The following is a 6,478-nucleotide window of genomic DNA, read 5'->3' as shown; positions in this document are numbered from 1 at the left end:
GGTTTGAGATAGGAAATTCAGATTAAGAGAATTGGTGTTAAGGCGCATTTTTTTTGCCACATGAGACCCATCTGATGGGGTGCTCGAGCCTAATTAGGAAGGACCCTACCAGATCGAGTCCATCATTCGACCCAGAGTTTATATACTAGCAAGGCTAAATGGAGGATTGGTTCCATGAGCTTGGAATTATGAAAATCTACGACCTTATTATGAGTAATATAGGAATGATGTTTATTCGGTTTAACAAAGCGTGTTTTTAGTTTTTGTCAATAAAGTACTGAATTTCATTCAAATATTGTATTTTTATTGTTATACTTTTTTGCAAGCCCTCAAAAGTCAACAACCTAAGATCACAATCATAGGATATTAAGGGGGCATAAGTGGTATACAATCACACCATTGGCTCGAAAAAATATAACATAAATAAAAATTAACTCTAATAGCAATGTTTGGATTGTTAACCTAACATGAAAAAAACAATAAGTGTATGGATCATTCACCAAACAAGAATTAAATGAGTCTGGAACAAACCAGCAAAACCTAATCGATACAGTTAAAAGTTGGAATTCTAGACAAACCAACCAAAAAACATAAGTCGAGACTAGGGCTGGAAATTTTTGAAAATGAGTTTCGATCTCGCAACCTTGAGGTCATACTCGAGGATGAGGAAAAGTTACTGGAAAAAAAAATATAACTAGACTAACAAGGTTACATACCATTTGGGTATTTTTTAAATGTGTGGTAAAAGTGAAGTTCGACCTTGACAATAACGACGTCGAACATGGGCATTTCGAATAAACTATGCATGAATGTATTAAAATTTGAAATTAAACCCAACGTATATTTGTACGAGTAAACAAGTATAAAAGCAGGTCATTCATAATAGCATGCTCGAAATAATATGATGTATAATATAAAGACAGAAAGCTAAAGGTGGATAATGTGCAAAAAGATTTTCGAGCTACAGAGTTGAAAGCATAAAAGATTTTTTTAAAATATAAACATTCATAAGATAATCAAAATAGCTCAGAGTCGAGCTGTAAATTGTCTTTGCCTCAAGGACACAAAAAATATATAGTTACAGAAATTATAAGAGACACAGTTGTAACGTCTTACTACCTAGGGACCGTTACACTGTGTATTTTAAACAGTGCTAAACTTATTAAACGAGTTATTTGGCCATAATCGTGTAACTAAGTGTAATTAACGGTTTAGGGTTAAATTTTTTGGTCAAAGACACAAAAGTTTCACTAAAACATTTACTGTATACATTGGGATCCCAAAATACATTTAAAAGGTTAATTACAGTGAAAGATTCAAAGCCAGTTGACCTAAGCGGCAAAATAGGGTTTAACCCTAGTTCCTCTTTAAACCCTCGACTGTGGTGGTTGAGCAGTCACACATGTACACATCGTCACACCTAAGCTCTCCAACTCAAGGATGGTCCAACTTTCTTTTACCTTTACCTGCACCACATAGCACCCGTGAGCCGAGGCTCGGCAAGAAAACTCAAACACATGCTCATAAGCAGTTAATAATATGTCATCAAATAATAATAAACATGCTTAGCAGTCATAACCCTATTCATGCATGCAGGCAAGCACAAATTAATGATTATGGGGTACTGCGCCCTGAGTAGATGAATGTCAAGTTAATCTGGGGTCCTGCGCCCTGAATAGATGACTTATTAAGTTAATCTGGGGTCTTGCGCCCTAAATAGATGACTATTTAAAAAAATACCCAAATGACCTGCTTTTAACCTCGTTAGACTTCTTATTATTTGAACAACTACAATGCTATCCCAGGCTTCCGCTCTTTCTATACGTTCTTCTTCTTTTTTTTTAATCCTTTCCTTTTCCCTTTTTTCTCTATAATCGGAAATATGAAATTCTGTGTTTTTCCATAACAAAATTTTCATTTTTTTTTCACCGGCGAGGAAAAAGAAAAAAAAATCTTTGTCTATTATGTCCAAAAAAAAGGGGGAATGACTATTCGCTTGAAAGGTTTTCCAAATAAGCGTTTTACGCCTTTGGGCGCGCATCGAGCCTGTGATTATGTCTCGACGAAAATCTGATTGCTGTGAAAAACGTATTAAAGAAATTACCTTTGGTTCCTCATAATCATCGTTATTACTGATATTTTTAGTAATCTCTTGTGGATTATTGGATGTATTACTAGAAATATTGGGATTTCTTAGGTCATGATTAAAAATCACTACACGTTTGCATTTTCTTGAATGAATTTCAGGATTCCGTCCTAACATTTCTTCAATTGCGCCGTCTGCGTGTTCAAAATTGTTTATTAATTTGTATGACCAGCGAGGAACTTTTTTTCTGATTTCTTTTAGTCCAATAGATTCGTTTCGAATTGCTTTATTGTTAGGATCATTTAGAACTTTATCAAATAGATTTTTTTTTTTTGTCCTTCTGAATTAATTCTCACCTGTTTCTGTTCAGTAAGTAAATAATTTTTTTTAAAATTCAAACTTGATTTTACTGTAAATTCATTAATTAAGTGCAAGAAAAAAAGTGTTTCTTTTTTCAATGATTTTTTTATCAATTTTTTCTAATTTTTTTTTTTTGTTCAAATTCTAAAAAATTTATAATAAGAAGGAGACTATGAATTTTATTTATCAAACCCCTTTCTATGTCATTTTTTTTGGCAATTTCATTTTGGATTGAAAGTGAAAACAATTTTTTAATTTGTCCACGGTAGGCTCCATTTAAAAAAGGATCATATATTTTCAGTAAGTATTTTTTTTTTTTGTATTATCATTGTACAATCCAGTTCTTTTTTCGAGTCCATCTAGAATAAGGGATTTACTATTTAAAGTTTTGTCTAGAGTCTTGGCTCTATTTAGAAATTTGTTGCTTAGGTTTTTTCTTTTTTCTTCATTATTATAGCTCCAATGATTATATAATTCGTTGGAAGAGGGGTTCTCTGTTGTGAACAGAGACATTTTTCTTTGTATCATTTCTAACAAGGTTGACAAACTAGGTGGATACGTAAAAGATATTCTTTCTTTTCCATCACTTTGACATGTATGAAAAAAATATTGTGACATTTCCTTTCTTACAGAATTTTCCAATCTAGCATTTTTTATATATCGAAATGGACGATTGCATTGTTTATAGTCGAAAAGAATAGTTACAAGGGGTTTTTCTAATTCAAACCCAAGGAGATCCTTTTTTTCGTCCAATATTTCTACCTTCGAAATTTCTTGATTCTGATCCACTTTTGTTTTTTCCTTTCCATTCACTCGTATCTCTTCCGTTTCATCGATTTTGTCCGGATCCTCCTTTTCTTCCGAAAAAAGGGAAGGAGAAGGATCTTCTTCGGTGGATCCCCTTATTCCTGTTTAGTCCCCTTCGTTTCTGAAGTTGTTTCTATTTCTACATCTGTTTCTTCCGTTTCTAAGGTTTCTTTCAGTTTCTTAGTAACAATGGGTAACAGTATTCTGCCTAAATAGTAGATACAGGTAATAAATAAGAGAATACTAAAGATTCGAGCCATAAAATTTCTCAATTCTGCCACAAGGTACTTATTAGATCTAATAAGTACATTAGATTTAATAGAATTATTTTGCTGTATCCAGACTAATACCAATCCAACCCATTTCATGAATAAAATGTGACCAATTAACCAACCAACAAAACTACTTGTTACAAATAACATCTTGTTGTTGCATCGAAACATATAAATGTTGACTAATCTGACTAACATTGAACTTGGTAAAATGAAATGGTTGAATAATTGAAAAATGAGATTATTCAGGAATACACATTGAATGCTAAGATTACGCATTGAATTTCTGTTAGTAGATCCATAATCAAAAAAATGTTTGTGATTGTTCCAGAAGAAATGAAACAAAAGATAGGGTAGAGCTAGGACAGTTATTGTATGAGGTCTACCCAATGCTAGATGCAGAGGCACATAATAGATCGATATGAACATCATGATCTGTCCCGTAATAAATCCGGTTGTTGCTGATACTTTCTTCTTGGTTCCTTCTTCTCCTTCTTCCATAACGCGAGCTCAGAGAAGGAAGAGATAAGAGGGCCCTATGGAGAATGTGGTCAAAAATCCATAATAGAGTCCGACCACAACGACCGAATTTATTATCTTCATGCATAAGGAAACTAGATTACCTAGTATAAAAGATTGAAAAATCATCCCAAACCTCCCCTTGTTCTTTTCTATTTCCATTTCTGGATTATTATATGATGATTTTTGAACATTCCATATATAGAAAGAGATAAACTAGACTAACGAGGTTACATACCATTTGGGTATTTTTTAAATGCGTGGTAAAAGTGAAGTCTGACCTTGACAATAACGACGTCAAACATGGGAATTTCGACTAAACTATGCATGAATGTATTAAAAGTCAAAATTAAACCCAACCTATATTTGTACGAATAAACAAGTATAAAAGCAGGTCATTAATAATAGCATGCTCGAAATAATATGTTGTATAATATAAAGACAGAAAGCTAAAGGTGGATAATGTGCAAAAATATTTTCGAGCTACAAAGTTGAAAGCATAAAAGATTTTTTTAAAATATAAACATTCATAAGATAATCAAAATAGCTCAGGCTCGAGCTATAAATTGTCTTTGCCCCAAGGACATAAAAAATATATAGTTACAAAAATTATAAGAGACGCAGTTGTAACGTCCTACTACCCAAGGACCGTTACACTGTGTATTTTAAATAGTGCTAAACTCGTTAAACGAGTTATTTGGCCATAATCGTGTAACTAAGTGTGATTAACGGTTTAGGGTTAAATTTTTTGGTCAAAGACACAAAAGTTTCACTAAAACGTTTACTGTATACATTGGGATCCCAAAATACATTTAAAAGGTTAATTACAATGAAAGATTTAAAGCCAGTCGACCTAAGCGGCAAAATAGGGTTTAACCCTAGTTCCTCTTTAAACCCTCGACTGTGGTGGTCAAGCAGTCACAAATGTACACATCGTCACCTAAGCTCTTCAACTCAAGGATGGTCCAACTTTCTTTTACCTTTACCTGCACCACATATTACCCGTGAGCCGAGGTTCGGCAAGAAAACTCAAACACATGCTCATAAGCAGTTAATAATATGTCATCAAATAATAATAAACATGCTTAGCAGTCATAACCCTATTCATGCATGCAGGCAAGTACAAATAAATGATTATGGGGTACTGCGCCCTGAGCCCTGAGTAGATGAATGTCAAGTTAATCTGGGGTCCTGCGCCTTGAATAGATGACTTATTAAGTTAATCTGGGGTCTTGCGCCCTAAATAGATGACTATTAAGTCTCTCTAGGGTCATGCGCCCTAAAAATATGACTTATTAAGTCAATCTGGGATCCTGCGCCCTAAATAGATGACTATTAAGTCTCTCTAGGGTCCTGCGCCCTAAGCCATGTGACGTTCCTATCACCTGAGCCTTTTAGCCATGGCTCTTAGTAACTAGCCTTAGACTAGCCAAGCACTTTATTTTTCTTTGACTAATAGGTCCGTCAAGCATTTAATGCTCATGTTGATTAGATCTAATCATTTAGGCATGCGTTAAATACGATAATGCTTCTCTTGACTCATAAGTCAATTCCATACGACCAGTGCTCAGTACTATTGCCGATCATCACTGATAAGTCAGAGCTTCACGACCTGCACTAAACACCATTGTCGTTTCTTAACTAATAAGTTAGTGCTTCCTCAATGAGGTAATGCAAACAGGCATATATCATATGTCAAATATCTAGATATAAGCCATTCAACATGCTTAATCAATAATCACAAGCATAATCATAATCATGCACAATTACAGAGAATCGAGCTCTGATCAATTCTATATTCAACATTCATTACATGTCATAACCATATGTATCACATGCATCACATACTGGGTGCAATTTTCTTACCTTTGGTCCAAGCACAGGTTACCAATAAACGACCCTCAAGAACAATCATGTTTCCAAGCCCCTAGCGACAACCTAGTCACAACCATAATATAGAATCCCACAAAAAACGAGTAAATAAATACTTTCGGACCAATTCCTAGCTTCCGGGATGTCGAATCCTACCAAACCAGAGAGTAAAATTGATCTCGAGCCCTTAGCTTTAAGTCCCCATGACTAAAATCCTACTTTGGCCACTTTTCCCCTTTTGAGTCGTGGCCCCAAACAATAGAGCCATAGCCTCGCTCAAGTCAGGGCCCAAAGCCCTTCTTTGCCTACATTAGCGCTGCGGCTCTCCTAATAGGCACCGCGGCCTAAATAGCCGAGTAGCCCCCTTCACCTTCTTCGTCAAGCTTGAGCCGCGACGCCCAAGAACAGGGTCGTGACTCGACCTCGAACCCAGCCAGAAAACCTCCATTTTCTCATTTTAAATCCTCCATAAACCTATCCAAACATGTCCAAACCCCAAAATCAATGTTCCCAAACATCCCAATGATCCAAAACCATCAAAACCCAAATCTCAAATCATCCA

The 6,478-nt window shown here is 35.1% G+C and overlaps 1 pseudogene; it reads right to left on the bottom strand.

Annotated features, from left to right (window-relative positions):
- Positions 1-2,341: 2,341 nt before the first annotated feature.
- On the bottom strand, positions 2,342-4,220 carry LOC133808174 (uncharacterized mitochondrial protein AtMg00370-like; annotated as a pseudogene).
- Between the last annotated feature and the right edge of the window lie 2,258 nt (positions 4,221-6,478).

This window comes from Humulus lupulus, chromosome 1 (genome assembly GCF_963169125.1).
Source record: "Humulus lupulus chromosome 1, drHumLupu1.1, whole genome shotgun sequence".
In the NCBI taxonomy this organism is placed as follows: Eukaryota; Viridiplantae; Streptophyta; class Magnoliopsida; order Rosales; family Cannabaceae; genus Humulus; species Humulus lupulus.
The sequence above is the reverse complement of the archived record's forward strand: the minus strand, read 5'-3'. Positions and strand labels throughout refer to the sequence as shown.